The sequence below is a fragment of the Cololabis saira genome, chromosome 18 (genome assembly GCF_033807715.1).
Source record: "Cololabis saira isolate AMF1-May2022 chromosome 18, fColSai1.1, whole genome shotgun sequence".
Classification (NCBI taxonomy): Eukaryota; Metazoa; Chordata; class Actinopteri; order Beloniformes; family Belonidae; genus Cololabis; species Cololabis saira.
In genome coordinates, this window is record NC_084604.1 from 17,772,594 (window position 1) to 17,789,651 (window position 17,058).

Sequence of the window (17,058 nt, forward strand, 5' to 3'; positions counted from 1 at the left end):
ATCGGACACTCTCTGTCCACACTGAAACCGTTAAACTCGCGGCCAGTTAGGACAGTCCAAAAGAAAATAAAGCAATGGAATTGATTTTGTCGCTGAAGCTAGCTCGCATCGCATGGGACACGCTTTGTGTACGCAGCAGGAGGCTCTTCTGGCCGGAGCGAGGCTTTGTGTCCTCCCCTGTTACACGTCATTCAGGCAGCCAATCAGCACAGAGCCTCATTATCATAGCCCCCCCTCCCCTCAGAATTCCTCATATATAAGGAGGTTAGAAGCGGTAAAAATAAAGACATGGCCCAGAGGCGGAATTTCTAATTTATATAAAAAAAACAAGCTTTTGATTGTTTTTAAGACATTCAAGGCCTGTTTAAAATATACATTAAATGCCATAATAGGTCACCTTTAAGTTCAGTTGACACTGACACAGAAGAGTTTGTTAGCCCGTCAGCTGTAGCAAATAATTATGACTTGCCTGCATTCCTCGGTTGTAAATTAGAAGAGTGAAGTTTCTCTTTATAGATATCATAATGCACCTGGAAATGTTCCCATGTTTCACCAGTGTGGAATTTCGGCATGGAGACCTCTTCCTTCCAGAGACAACCTTCACCTCAGTGGGAGCAGTAGTATCCATAACATTTAGCATTTAAGCACTGAAGCTATTGACAAGCTCATTGACTGAACCCCCAGACAGGGCAGGAGGACCTGATTAAAGATCTCACTGCTGTTTTCAATTAAACGCTGTTTAGTGATCACTGCTGTTGAAACACTTGTGCGCACTGAAATCGTACTCTCCTAGGAAACACAGGAGTGGTCAGACAGGCCCACATCAGACACAGTAACCTCTGAACTGCTCAGGCCCTTAGAGACCAGTAAGTCTACAGTGTGGCCTCTGCTAAATGCTGAGTCTAGGGCTGCAGCTATCGAATATTTTAGTAATCGAGTATTCTACTGAAAATTCCATCGATTAATCGAGTAATCGTATAAAACATATATTTGTTTAGTTAAAGAGCAATTATAAATATACATAAGATGTTAGATGTTAATTGACATCAAGACTAAATTATATAATCCAGTAGGTTCATGGCTGTTCATTTAAAAACCCTTAACTTACACCAGTTGCCCAAATTCACTGCCTTCACTCAAAAAACTAAGGATTTTACCAAGAAATGTTCTTATTTCTAACCTAAAAATGCCATTACACCTGATATCAGACATAACTTAAAATGTTAGGTGTTTTTCCCACGTGTTTCAATTGAACTTTCATTTGTGTCAAGCAAATTTTAAGTTCTAGTTAAGTTTTAAGTTAAAGTATAAGATTTTGAGTTTTGGCAGTGTTCAAAATAAAATGATGAGCCCTGCTGTATTGGAGCACATTAGACACCAGTGCTGCTTGTTTTATCCATGAATGACTACAGAGATAAAATGAAATGAAAACTACCCAGTTAGCTTTATTACGTTTTTATTTTTCTGACATTTTCTGCCTTTTCTTTTAGTTAAAACTGTAGCGGGAACAAAGGTTTATATACCGGGTAAATACTGATTTATGGTTCCGCGTTACAACAACGCAGAATGGTGCGCGTCGCTGCGTACCCTACCGGTAGGAGAACGGACCAGAAGAATATAGCGTGGATTAAAAATAAAAGTTAAGCACTGAGCTACATTAGTCTCCCTTCTGGGCCATTGCAGACTGCCTGAGCACGGCATGTTACTAAAACCAAACATACCCGCCGCCTCTTTCTTCCCCCTTTAACGTGCGCAGCGCATGGATGTATGGCGCAGCGTCAGCACATTGTGTCGCATTAAATGTGGTCCGGGCGTAATACGAGGATTTGAGCTGGTGAAATTAAATGAAAAAAAATAATTAATTAATTAATTAAACGATTCCTCGAGGCAGAGAAAATTCCTCGATCATTTTTTGTAATCGAATTACTCAAATTATTCGAGGAATCGTTTCAGCCTAGCTGAGTCGGTAAACGTCATCTGGTTTTAATGGTTTTATATAACAGTTTTTCTAAATTTGAATACATTACATGTGATTCTTACGTGGTTGCACTTCCTGGTCGGTAGAAGGACCTGAGCACAGAGGGGATCCATACATATGCCTGAGTGGAACAGTCACGTAGAGGCGTGGATTGTCTTTTGCCTAATTAGATTCTTTTGCCTAATGACTATTTTTGAAGTAGATGGATAATGGATAAGATAATTATATTCAGCATTTATTTATGAAAGTATTAAAGTTGAAATTTTTGATACAGCTGAAAAATCTGAATCAACAATCTTATGATGGTATGATCCAGTGGGAGGAGCCAACCATATGTAAAGAGCTCCAACTACTTCAGTGGGAGGTTGCCAGAAATCTGGCCAACCAACCGCGCCCTGGGGTCCCTCAGCAGAGCTCAGTCTCATCATGGTCAAAGTTAATTAGTTTACAAGTGTCCAGGCTAACCTAGAGGGTGGCTCAGCTGTTTGGGCTGCTGCCATGGCGATAGTGACAGATGAACTGGAGGCCCTGATCCGGTCGGCTCAGGTAGCAGCCTTCAGCCGTAGCCCGTGGGTGAAGGTAGCTGCTACTGAACCTCGTCCTCTGACTCTTCCAGGCCAAATCAGAGCTGGTCACGGTGGACTGTTACGATTAACAACACAACAGCCCATATTATCACTAAAATAAGAATGATTATGCTCTGTAAGTCCTTAATCACGGCTCAGAAATCAACCTCAACAAAGGAACTAAAGTGCTCAAAGCTAGCTGTTACCAACATACACTGAAATGCAGCTGTAATTCAAACAAAAAAGAAAAACAAAACCCTAATCATCCATAAATTTGTGCCTTTAGGATAATATCTCATTTATAATTTTACCTCATGGGGTAAATAAAAACCTGTCCTCCATTCCATTGTCATGGATGTGAGATCTAACTATAGAAGGTGAAGCCATCTATAGCCAACGCCCTAGTGGTCATTCAAGGAACTGCACTTCCACACAAGCTTTAAATATTACCGTAAATTCTGAGCTTCCCCCTTGGTGACAGCACGCACGGTTAAGTTAAATAACAAACATTAAGTGAACACAAAAGGCACTCTGTGCAGCTTTTTAAGTGTGCTGCAAAGAAAAACCATCCAAAGACGACTTAATCTATTTAGACCTTTTACTGAATAAGTGTTGCGCTGTGTTGATGCCCCTAGCGTGGATAATTTCGTTTCAACGTGTTCACAGATGAGTACTTTGCTTTTCCATGTCAGTTCTATGTTACATTCCCAGGTTGCAAAACCTTTTAGTCCGTCAGAAACTCCAGGAAATTATTCCAGTTACATAGTTTCTATGGAGCCTATATGGCTTTGCAAAATGAGCCATACCAGATTTATACAACTTTTAACAGTGCCCCCAAGTGGTTTAAAAACAAAATAAAAACAAAAACATTTAATCAATAATAAAACAGTGATAGGTTTTTCCTTTAAATCATCTGCCTGCTACATTATGAATCTTTCTGTTTAAAATTCTTCGCTAAGACAGATGTTTTTTTGTGCAAACAGAGTTCAGCCAGCATATTAGAAATTAACTCTTGAAAAAAACAAAAAAACACCAAAATTCTTGTAATATCGCCATTTCCCAAGTCAGTACACTTCATCCTGCCCAAATTTTTCTTGCTAACTGCTCATCTCCACTTCTGTCTCGTTGATTTCTCTTCCTGTCCTCCAACATTCATCACACACACACTGGTTTTTCTGTGGCAGCGTTATTGAAGTGAGGAACAAGTGATGCCACTCATCGCCTCAATGTCACAGCAGGAGTATTCAGAAAATGCAGCGCCTGATGAAGTGTCCACTTCACAAAGCTCTGTGATTTACCGCTTGTTTCTGTAACAGTGCTTAGGCCAGTAATTCCTTTCCTATGCCACTTACAGCCAAGACATCTCACATATAGAAAGAGGACATTTTTGTAGTTAAGCACAGTCACTGTGTGTATGTGAATGTTAGTGTTTGAGCTTAAAGGAAGCTTATTTAACCTTCACAATGGCCTGTCAAACAGAATTATTTTCCAGTATGGTTTCATATAATAGGCTGCACTATGGTGTGGTGGTTTAGCATCATCCCCTCACTGGTCTCAACGGCGCCCATAGGGAATTTGTCTTTTCTGCAGATACAGGTACAGTAACATGCATGCTACATTGTTTTGTGGGCTGGCATTGCTGAGCTACAGCAGGGATACGGCTGGGATGTAGGGCGTTCAGACCTCAGAGCAAAGAAATCCCTTCCGGTCAAATCAGATAATATTTCATCAGGCTCAACTTTTTAAGTGAGAACAAAAGTATACACAATTTATGGTTTCTCAATAGTCTATGTGCTATATAAATAAAGCTGACCTGACTTGACTGTAGTCATGCATATGAAAGAATGAATACAGAAGAGAAACAGAAGCTCAAAGGCAACAGTAAGAAGAGGAAATGGACATAGGGTATAAGTGAAACACGGGAAAATATGCAAAAACAGATGGAGAATGAAACCATAACACAGACAGGCATTATCAAAATGTGATTTATCAGTTTAACTTCGACTCAGACTGTCTAATTATTTTCCTCTCACATATTAAATCACTTGCCAGCCAAAGTCGCTATTGCATAGGAAAACACTCATTATGGGCTGCCACTACATCTCTCTGCATAACCTTGAAACACTGTTCACTGGGCCAAAAACCCTTCAATCCAGCAGAGCCAGGTCATTCAAGTCAATGCTCATCTGCAACACAGATAATGTTTTTATGGTTGTTTGTTTGTTTTTTTCCTTCGTTAGAGAATGTTACCATCAAATCCTGGTGAGAAGATAACATGATGAACTATGTGTATTGATTTCAGAAAGCAAACCAAAGGATTATGACCCCTAAAGATACTCGCATTGGAGAAATATCTGGCAGTTAATGTCTTTGAAGACTTTCATAGAGATGCCCGTAATGACAGACACACGTGTTATGCTTTTATGTCTACGACTTACTATACTGTAGTTTAAAGAAAACCCTCAAGAAGTCAAAGCCACTCTTATTCTATTATCTTGCAGAGCAGAAGGCTTTACATCCCATTTCATTTCTTCAGAGTACCCTGAGTGATATTTAAACTCTTGAACCATTTATTTTGGGTACTACCAGTTCAATATCTATATTTATCTAAATTGTATTCGTTATTAATCGTTTCCTTTGTTCTTATGCTGCAGGAAATCATGATCCCGCATTACAGTTGTTTTAAATTTCCCCCACTCTGGGGCATTGATCACAAAAAACATTGCATTTTTTCCGCTTCTTCATCTTTAACAGAAAATACTGGTGGGAGGGCAGAAAAAAAACCAAAGCATGGTGCAAGTGATTTCTTGAGAGGCAGATCCCAGAGAAAAGGGAGCTGTAGCTAATTTTCTGCCTTGTATTTTACTGTCATGCATGGCTAATTTAAAGCCCAGGCCAGCCCAAAGAAACGCCCGACCTGAGATCTTTCACGGTCCTCCTCCTTTGCCTGAATCGCAAACGCCTTTAAGCGTGGAAGCCTTAAAAATCCATATTACAGTGTACTTTCATGCAGTCCTAATTCAGAAAGAGCCAAATAAAACCAAGGAGGAGACAGCAGTGGCAGTTCCATTAGGGTTCGCTACCCTTGACTGGCTGTGAGATGCAAATGACTATCCACCCCCAGATCCCAGTGTGGCTTTTCTGGTCTTGACCCATTTGTAATTTAATACCATTGACAGAATGTTTTTTAAAAAGAGGCTATTTTTCAAGAGGTAATTTTGGAAATACGCCTGAAAAGATACATTTTCTTTTCATATTTCTATCATAAATGTGAGCCAAATGATTGTAGACTAAGAGGAAAAATTTTCCAGGTAATGAAAAAATTAACAAAGGCCTCAAAAATCAGTCATTAGTATAACATATGTTAAATATTTATTCAAGTTTTGTTTGAGTTTTTGTATTTCCAACTCAGCCCGGCTCCACAAAAAAGCACTTTCTGGGTTTCATACAATTTCAAGTCGTAGACATTTTAAGAAATAATAGACAGTTTACATTTGGGGAGAAGTCAGTCCACCCTGTGATGGTGGGAAGGGATGGATGGATGGATGGATGGATGGATGGATGGATGGATGGATGGATGGATGGATGGATGGATGGATGGATGGATGGATGGATGGATGGATGGATGGATGGATGGATGGACGGACGGACGGACGGATGGATGAAAACTCACATTCATACAAACCTTACAGCTCAGAGCAAAGTCTTAGTGGGAAATGTGCCAAAAGTATTAGCTTTCTATTGTTACCCAGATTATTAAAAAAAATAATCAAAGAAAAAGTATACAAATTCTTTTGTAACCGTACAAGAGCAGTTACCTATGAAGGTCAAAAGTGAAGGCTCATCTGTGAAAATTACTACTTGAGGGGGAAAAAGTCTACTCAGGTTAAATATTCATACGTATTATCTCCCAAGCTCATTGAGCTCTCAAAGCAGAATTGTTTTGCCACTCCGGCTGATGTGTTTTTACATCACTGGATTAGTGATTCTGAAGCATTTATGTGTAAGCAGCATATTACAGTTGTCCTGTAAACAGGTCCATCAGTTATCTCTGATGGGCAGTTAGAAAATGTATGGGAGAGGAAAAAAGGAAAATAAAATTCTGATGCATGTCCCAGTTCTCACTGTGCCACCTGTCTGTCTCCTCTTTGGGTTCCTCTGCTTCCCCTTCCCCTCCTGTGCTTGTTGTCCCTTCCCTGATTGCTTCTCTTTTGGACCGTGCATCCGTGCACATGGTAGACCTGCTGCCCGAGGATTATCACCTACACACCTACATCCCATCATCCCCTGAACAGTTTATCAACCCTGGTCTCCTCTGCACTCATAGCTGGATTACTGTACACATCAGGAATGTAAACTACAACCTTGGCAGTTTGTATTTCACCTTCTTACTGACAAATATTTGTTTTTCTGTATAGGACCTTGTCTGTCAGTGAATCATTCCTCATCTGTCACCAGACTAAAATACTAAAATGAAATCACAGATACTCCAAGAGGGGGAAAGAAAAAAACATCTGAGAAAAGAAACATCTGAAATCTGACTGTGAGAAGCTACTTTTGTACAATGTCAGAGGCCGAGAAAAGTTTGGAGCCAATAGTCAATGAAATTCAACAACTGTTCAAAAGTTCTTTAATCCATAACTGGATTGTAAAATAAATTTAACTGAGTAACACAGATTTATAATTCTTTACAGCTGCCTTTGACTGATTTATTTAAACTATTACTTTGTAACTTTGTAATTGTAACTCTAGTTTAAGTCTTTTATTCATTCTGCAACTGGACTGTAACTTTTTTTTCTCGTCTTTACTGTTCATATATTTATTGTAAAAAACACTTTGCCTTGCCTTGCCTTGCCAGTAAAAAACGAGGGCTGGTTTAAAGCATGGCAGCTGGACCTGAAAACAGGACATTGGTAAACCAGTAATGTTTCTATCAATCCCCATACGGAAATGAAACTTCTTGCATTAAACATTATGGGAGAATAATACGAGTTGAAATTTCAAACCGGAGACATATGTGTTGTGGAAAACTCATTAAATGCTCTTTAATACGTTTATTTCCAACTACGTGAATAACTGGACGTAAACTTACTGTCTAAGTTACCAAGAACAGTTGCATGCAAACGGGCCAGAACATACATGAGGTGTCTCGATGAAGAATGACAATGAAACAAAGGAAGCATACTGATTTTAAGGCACAAAGGATGATTCATTCTTACAATTCAAGTAGACAAAAACATCTTTAAGGTCAGTGTTGATCTTTTTTTGAGCAGAATAGTCTTCTACATTTAATCAAGTGGGCAAGACTGAATTTTCCATCATAATATTAATTTACAAACCAAGTGTAAATGTTAAGTTTGATTTACATTGTGTAAGATATTGCAGTAACAGACTGTGATGTATTTCTAGGAGATGTATTCCCAAAACTGATCTTTATGGTCCATGGATTTTCTTTAATCAATGCAAAGCCTAAAAACAGTGACTCTCTGTTTAACGTTCATGCTAAGATAGAACAAAAACTAATGTCCAAACCTGCAGCAAAATTCTTTAGGAATGTAATATTTTGTCATTTGCAGACAATAATCCACCAATAAAGTTTTGCTTTAGCTGAATGTGCTATTTTAGCAACCCTGCAAAGTGGAAGCAGCCCTGAACCTCACAGATGTGTCCCATCCTCCTCAGAAGATGATGCCAGCTGACCTGCAACAGGTGGCGCGGAGCGCAGCTGCAAATCCTGCCTCCTGTCTCCGACATCTGTCAAAAACAGTTAAGCTGTAGAGGCCCCTACCGCAGCACCCCCTCCCAAAATATATTATCTAGTTGTAGCTGTCCCTCGGTGAACATCACTGGCACTTATCATGATAAAGACGTAAACTTTTGTGCGCTGGCTGCTGTGGTGGAGAAGAAATGGGAGATTGTCGGGAAATGCAGACAAAACCGGCAGGGGGTCGCCCTGTGAAACCTGCATGGATAAAGACTAAATCACAAGGTTCAACTGTGCTCCTGCACATCGATTAGACCGTAGTTGTTGGGTCCCACAGACCTCCGCATGATTATGTCACCAACAAATCCCAGAACAGACAAGCACTAAAGACACATTCCGCCTAAAGAAACAGATGTTAACTGTCATCTATAATGGAGATTGTACAAAAGCTGGCAGTCCAAACAAAACTGGAAGAAACAAAAATAAGACTTAAGCACCTGGAGAAATAACACTACTGCTAGCAGTCTGTGAAGATTTAATGGCCTTGTTTTAGCTTGTGTCATTTATACAGATAAACTCTGTTTGGCTGCACCTGGTTGCCCTCCAACCGTCCCATTTCAAAGTGACAGGTCTAGGTCAACCCCTGTCGTTGTGTAGGTCCAAAACCTGAAAAAATGGGGAGTGTTGTGTCGGGAAGGGTATCGGTAAAAAAAACTTATCCCACGTGCAGAACAGGATGACCCGCTGTGGTGACCCCTAAAAAAAATGCCTAGACCATTGTGTAGCTAAACAGGCTGACCCCTTGATGCAGCAAACCTCGGTTCCTGACCTGTGATGCTTTTTGGCATGTAATCTCCCTCTCTCTCTGTTTCCCTACTATCTGATAAAGCCCACTCGTGGCAAATAAATATTTAAAGAAGGAAGAAAAATATATATATTTTAAATGTTTTTTTTTTTTTAATGAAATCATTAAAAAGGCAAATATAAAAGATTGGATCGATCCAATCAGAGTTCTTGAGAATCAGCCAAAACTAGAACTGACAGGTCATACCTTTAAATAATGCCATACCATAATTGTTCATGAGAGCTGCATTTACTGCACCGCCTACTAATTAGAAATCTGTGTAGCCACCTAGACTCATTAAACCTTGTACCCTCAATCAGCAGCCATGGACTCTGTCATCCATGTTTAACGGTCTGAAAATTAAGATTTATGCCAAAAACACAGAAGAAGTGAGACAGTAAACATTCCTCGAAAGCTGTTTCCTCGGTTTGTGAAAGAATCAGGAAAAAGATCAAACAAAATATCAGTTGACAGAAGGTTAATGACTTCAAATTGAGGTCTAGAAAATGAAGAAACCCCTCAGGGAACATCTTGTAAGATTGCTACACAGGTAATGGAAAGATCAGTCATTAGAGGAAACGTCACGCCGGGCTGTTTTTGTGCAAACATACAAGTCTGAACTATTGCACAGCAATGCAGTTCTCTGGTTGCTTTGTAAAGTGTTACACTAGAAGTTAATTTTCCTTCCAGTTTCGTGATCAATTACCTGCCAAACTGCAAGTAAAACAGCTCATCTCCTATGCTTTTCCATACATCCATGTAAACCCAATATGGAGTATAACCTGATTTCAAGTGCCTAGTACTTCTCAAACGGAAGCTCTACCTCAGCTGAAGATCAAAAGGTGCAGAAAATGAGGCTGAACGGCAGATGCTTAAAGTTGCCTTTCCAATCCTTTTAGCTCCTTTTTTAGGGCTCTGCTTGAGAAATGTGGAGCGATACGTATCTCCACTGCTGGAGATGCTGCTGCTGCTGCTGCTGCTGCTGCTGCGGCTGCTGCTCACTATCAGCACCAGGCTCTGGAGATCAGCCCTGTGTGCTGCTGCTTCCACCAGCTCTGCACGTATCTCGCCTTCCCATTTCCAAGGTCAGACCAACCAGCGGCAGGACATGTGCATAGGGATGAACACAGCGTGAGATGGGGTTTATCAGAGTGCAACTCTGCTTGTTTGTTTATACAGGCCAAGTAATTGCATAAAAAAGGCTGTCACTGTGTGCTGAGAACATTTTAATTAGCTCTTGTTTGCACTCTCAGCAACAAGCTCTCTTAGAATTACGAGGCAAAATTGTTTTTGTCCATTGGGAATTGTATGACCTCTTTTTCTAATTTGGGAAGGCCAATGATGGGACTGCTGGTGCTGCTGGGAATTGGTGTTCCCTCTAAGCATGGTGTTTGGCATGTGCCATGTCCAAACTGGAAAAAGTCCTAGTAATGAAGAGGGAGTACTATCTCAGAGTCCCTGACTGCTGATGTAAAGAGGCCCTGACTGCCTGCTGTGGCTCACTGTCTCACTCTCAGCTAATGCATTTTCTAGCACTCACTCGGGGCTGCACACGAGCACATTTAGATATCATAAAGGCTACAGTGGTCCACAATGGTCCAGCATCATCTTACCATTTGATTGTCTGGCTATTTCTTGTGTAAAAAAAAGGATGTGGTAGAGCAGAGCTCAGACCCAAGGAAACACCTGCAGGTAGGATTATTTTCACTTATGAAAGTGGTCGTGTTTGGATTGAGGTGTGAATCTTTGCACAAGACCGTGATTAACCTTTTTGGGACAGTGCTGCCATCTAGTGACCGTTATATGAATTGAATCATCATGTAGGTCCACACAGTCGATGATAAAAACACAAAAAAAAGGCCTGAATAAACGTGCTGTATATCTTTCTACTCCTTTTTTTTATTATTCTTTTATTATTCTTTTACAACCTTTTTGGAAAACTCAACTGACGGATCATTTGTTTGGTCTAACTGTTATTTGTTACAAATAAATCAAATTCACAACCTCAGGTAAGTAACAAAGACTTTGTATTGTGTAAAAGTTGTCATGTTATCACATGAATCACGTACTCTGCTAAAGTCCTTATTAGGTCTTTAGGATAAATATGATCTTCTTTTAATAGATACTAACTAGAAACTAAATATTGGGACAAAATGCTTGCATACCTGTGTTGAACATCAAAACCCCCCTTGAGCCAATAGGAGCGAATCTCCTCTCTTCAGGCTAAATCAACTAGGCACTTGCAGGGCCTAGTTTATTTAGCTCAGCAAGCCCTCTGCTAAACGTCATTTGGCCCAGTCTGTTACTGGACTCCTGATGTCAAAAAGGAGCACTGAGCAGAAATGACAGCAGTGCAGGAGGGCCAGATAACATTGCCCCTGGCATCGGCAATGTTCTGCTGAGGTCACTGCAAAAGGTTAAAGAGAACGCAGCAGCTAATAAGAAAAAAATATTGCAGTCTTCATTGGCTTGTCAGATTTTGTCTCCCTTTTGATTCTTCTCCTTCTCATCTCTTTGTTTTCCACAATATTACAACATTTTAACCATCTATGAAGCCTAAGAATAGTGCAACTAGTTAATGTGTATTTTACAGTGAATATTACAGAATAATAGTCCGGGGGCAGCTCTCCACACATGTCCAATCGTATTTTTTCCTCAATATACAAAAGCTCACAGCCATGTAATTCAAAATGATTCCACCATCAGATGGGAGCAGCGCTGACTTTCACTGTGTAACCTTATTTGACAAGTAATAGTAAATGGAAATAGACTTTCACTTATTTAAAGACCATTTTTTTCTGCCCAATAATACCTAAGGTGACACACAGTAAAAGGAGCTGCATGAGGCTCACTTTGTCAAACGTGCTGCGACTCTTACTGTAAACATCCCCCGGAGCCTCTCCGTTTCTTTGTGTGCGTGCATGTGTGTTACGCATTTAAATACTGCCTGCATACGTTCACGTGCCTGGACGAGACTGAGAGATGGCATTCTGCTGACCCACTTTGAGGTGATTTCATTTTTCATTGGCACCCAGAGCAATAATGATAATAATAATAAGCAATAATTGTGACATAAATCGTTTCCAACATGACGAGCTCAACTTTGAAAACACCTCCCCTGCAAAATAAAAGCATTTTTTGAATTCCATTAGACGAGCCTTTGACGCCACAAATATTTATAGGTATCATTTTTTGATTAAAACTTGTAGAATAGCTTCAACACTGGAAGTGGGTCAGGTGTTTTATTGCTACACGAGATTCTGTCTGATGAAAGAAGAGAATAGTATTTCTGTTGTGCAGTTTCACAACAAAATTTGACATGGTGTAATTTGGTTTAAATTGTTGTATTTGCTTTTGATTATAAATATCTACCTAGGTTTTCCCAAACATTTCCTAACTGGGGCAACAGTAATACGTCTCTGAATCATAACCTCTCAGAATAAGATCATAACTGGATGAATCTTAACGGTACTAAGCTCTATAGGTGACAAAATGAAAGTCTTCCTGAAGCCAATGATACAAAGCAGCATCTACATTACCGTTGTTCCTCATTTTCTTTATTGCAGTAATACCGACCTGTCACGATCAAAACAATATCATATGTGCTGAGCTGTCCCACTTTTTAAAAAAGAAAAAAAAGCCTTTTTTCAAGAAAATTAAAAGACTATTTTGCTAGTATTAATAATTCTAGTCAATACGTGTTTTCTTACCCCATTGGCAAATATATTTTTCCTAGACTCGTGGAATATTAGTCTAATTTCAGCAGGGGCTGTTTTTGCAGTGTATGTAATCATACAGTATCTGTTTTATATGGTATACATAATGCATATAGTTCACAGACTTTTAATTCTCTGTGGTATGTTTTCATGAGCTTGCTCTCAGTTTTATCTTCATCTGTCATGGTCCTTTAGGGCTGACAGTAACACTAGAGATGTGGTAGCGTGAGGTATCAGGGCATGTATCGCCCTCTTCTGCTCTACACTGCAAAAAACCGCCCTCCTAGACATACGCCTAATAGTCCATAACTCTAGTCAATATTGTCTTGTTTTGAGCAAAAAATATCTGCCATCAGGGTAAGAAGAATGATCTTGGGTATATAATTCTTAAAACTAGCAAAATAGTGTTCTTATTTTCTTGAAAGAAAGATTTTTTTTCTCCTACTTTCTTGGAAATGAGTTTTTGCAGTGTTCTCACAGTGCGTTCCCGAGTGCATCCCCAGAGCCAGTGGCTGTGCCACAGCCATGTCGCTTCACATCAAACCCTTTTATTACAACACGGCAACACAGCTGGCAGCGCATACGCGCTCCCTCCCTAGCCTCATCGGGATGACCATGACGACAGTTTTCATCCCTCTCGCGCTCTGACCTTTCACTGATGAGCACATTTCATCAAATGCTGATTTACAGATAAAAGAGAATTATTTACTCCGGCCTTTTCCCTTGGTTATATATCTCTTTTTATTCCCACAGGGGAAGACAGTCAATCATTAAAGCTGCTGTTTAAAGAACACGACAGTCTTTTTCCAACAAAAACAAAATTAGATCGTCTACTGTTATCCTCGAGGAAATGTTTACTTCTAATTAAACCTCTTACAAACCAACTTGAAAGATCGTTCTACTGAGCGATGAAAAACGCTCTCTACACCAGTTATCTTTGATTCAGCGTGTACATTGAGAAACTCAAAGGCTTTCCTTTGCCTTGATCCAAGTCTTATCAAGTTACCGTGACCTGAGAGTCTGCACCAGCATCCATACAAGATGAAGCATGACGGCGCAGAGCTTCTGAATGCCAAATGCCAAGCACAAAAAAAAGAGAGAGAAGCACAATGATGATTCGGTTTATTAAAAGCTTTCTTGTCCTGTGCCACAGCCTGTTGATTGATCTCCTTTGACGTCTTCTTTTACCCCGTGTCACATTAATAAGCTATTTCTCTGACGGGAGACTGACAGACTGCCTCCTCCTCAGAGAAACACAGAGGGAGAGGAGGGAGGAAAGATGGGAATGGAGCAAAGAAGGAAAGAAAGAAAGAAGACAATGACAGCAAGAAATAAATAAGACGATGGGGGGGGGGGCAGTCTTTCACAGCAGTGATGTCACTTTTATTGCTGATGAGTATGTCAAGAGAGTCTGATTCAAGATATTATCATGTCCATCATAACAGCAGGCCGGGTGACATTACATAACTCCTCGCTTCAAACACAAAACATACTTAACAAGCTTTTATGTAGTGTGCTTGTTCAGCGGTCTGATAAAACTGCTGGAGGTTACTGCTGGATGTTTTTAACAGGATAAAGGTGGTTGTTCTTCCTAGTTGTACTGCTGTAATAAAAAAAAGGTTGTTACTAAAGATGTTTCTAAACATTGCACAAAAAGTAAAGACATTTGTGTTTGGTAGATGAATTCTATTTGGCACATTTTTATGGGCACAACCCACATACTCCCACCCAGAAAAGTTACATTGGAAAGACATTGGAAAAGTAAAAAGTGAGAAGTCGTCTTTTCGGGACATAGAAAATGACGTCTAAATCAAGACGTCCATTGACCTCTAAACGTCTTTTTTTAGGGCTAAATCTGGACAATGTCCGACCAGTTAAACACAGACCTATCTTAAAAGTCTTTTCCAGCGATAAATAAGGGCTATGACAGGCCAACCATAAAACACTTATGAAAAGACGTCCATGGACGTCTAGTGTTTGGTGGCTCAGTTCTGCTGCTCATCCCTAAAAATGTATGTCCCTTACAAATGTGCCACCCGTTAAAAGGGACATAAACAGGCTTTCCAACAGTATAAGATGTATTGTCAAGAAACATTGCTACAACAAAGAAATAATCTATCAATCACAAATGTCCTTAGTTTTTGTGCGTTGTTTATTATGAGTGTGAAAGAATTTTTCTATTCTTCAGATGCTTGTCAAATTTGTGTCTTTTTTTTCCCGTTAATACTAGAAACGTTTTTAAAAAAATGTTGCATTCTGATATGGATGCTGTTCTGCATGGAGGATTTCTACTCAAAATTCTGGCACTTTTTAACAACTGTAATGAAGTATCCATAACAAAAGAAGGTTGTTTACCTGTGGAAACTTTATATTGAACATTCAAAAGACCAGCTAATGATCAGAAACAGACCTCAAATGTAGATGAGTTGAAGAAAAGAGGTCAAATATGTAGAACAGGAGAGAAATGAGGCATGAGAGATCCCTTGGAGGTAGGATTGATGAGCTTGTAGTACTGTTAGGAAATAGCAGGAGTATTGTGTTTTTCCAAGACATGGTTGCATAGGCACGTTCTGGACTCCAGCTTCTCTCTACATGGATTTAAGACCATACAGGTGGACAAACCATTTCAGACATACTGACAGAAGTAGGGCAGCAGCACTTGCAGTGTTTGTTAACAACAAATGGTGTAATCCAAGACATCCGATTGTGGAAGAGAACCTCCGCCACATCAGATGTTCGACCTGCTCCTGGCAGACGGTAAAGGTGCACCAGAACCAGGACAAACAGACTCAAATACAGTTTCTTCCCCAAAGCCATCACCTTCCGCATCTGACCACCATCACTAGGAAATCTTCTGGGCATTCTTTTTTTTTTTTTTTTTACTTATCTCGCACTTTATATTGATCTATTTTTTTCTTTACTTATCTTGCACTTTTTTTTTTCTTTACTTATCTTGCACTTATATTAGGACCAGCACCTGTGATGAAGCACCTGTAATTTCATTGTTATGCAATATGAACAAGGATAAATTATCTTGATCTGTTTCCTGTAATGTTCTAAGTTTATGTGTACTGAAAAGCCTTTGCTGCCTCAAATTCAAATACAAAAATACATTATTAATCTCTGAAGGGAAATTAACAAATTAATACTGCATGTGATGTCATCAGGACAGTTAATGCCAGCCAACTGTCCAGGGTGTATCCTATCTTTTGCCCAAAGAACTCTGTCTGGAAGAAGTTCAGCAGAGGTTGTACTTCCTGCATCAGCTCAGGAAGTTTAACCTGCCACAGCAGCTGCTGATCACCTTCTACACTGCCATCATACAGTCTGTTCTCTGCACTTCCATAGCTGTCTGGTTCGGCAGGCACAGACTGCAATGGACAATTATGTCTGCAGAGAGGATAACTGGGACTAACCTCCCATCTATCCAGGACCTGTACCGGTCCAGGACCAGGAAACGGGCAGGTAGCATCTCTGCAGACCCCTCACACCCAGGACAGTCTGTTTGAACTTCTCCCCTCTGGACGGCGCTACAGAGCTCTGTACGTTAAAACCTCGTACGTTCTATTCTCAGATAGGTTGTTTTTATCTCTGCATTATTCATTGGTTTCCGGAAGTCTTTTATCCCAATGGCAGTCAGACTTTTTAACAGTTTCATGTAGTTTTTACTGTTGTTGTTGTTGTTGTTGCTGTCATTATCTAGTGACAGTCGCATGACATTACTGCAAAAAAAAGCACTTTAAACCACTGCACTTTTACTGTTTTTATATCCTTTTTTTTTCTGAGCGTTTTTTAATGTTTTTTTTTATCCAGCAAGCAGAGTACAGTCTTTCTATGTTTTTTATGTAATTTATTTATTCTTCGTCTGTCCTGTTTTTTTCGGTTCTGTGTCGCGCTGCTGTGACAAATGAATTTCCCCTCGGGGATGAATAAAGTCTACCTTTACCTTTACCTTTAATTTATATATACTGTATTTACTATAATATTTTCTGTTGCACTTCGACTGGATGCCAAACTGCATTTCGTTGCTCTGTACTTGTGTACGTGTGTAATGACAATAAAGTTGAATCTAATCTAATCTAATCTAATATTATGTTACCCTCAATAAATATGTTAATTTCCATCGAAGTAGTCTAGAAACGGGAAAAGATCAGCGCTCACCTTGGTTCATTGACAGCTACAAATCAAACCAGAAATTGGGATAATATTCTATTCTATTCTATTCTATTCTATGAGAGCGGGGATAGTCC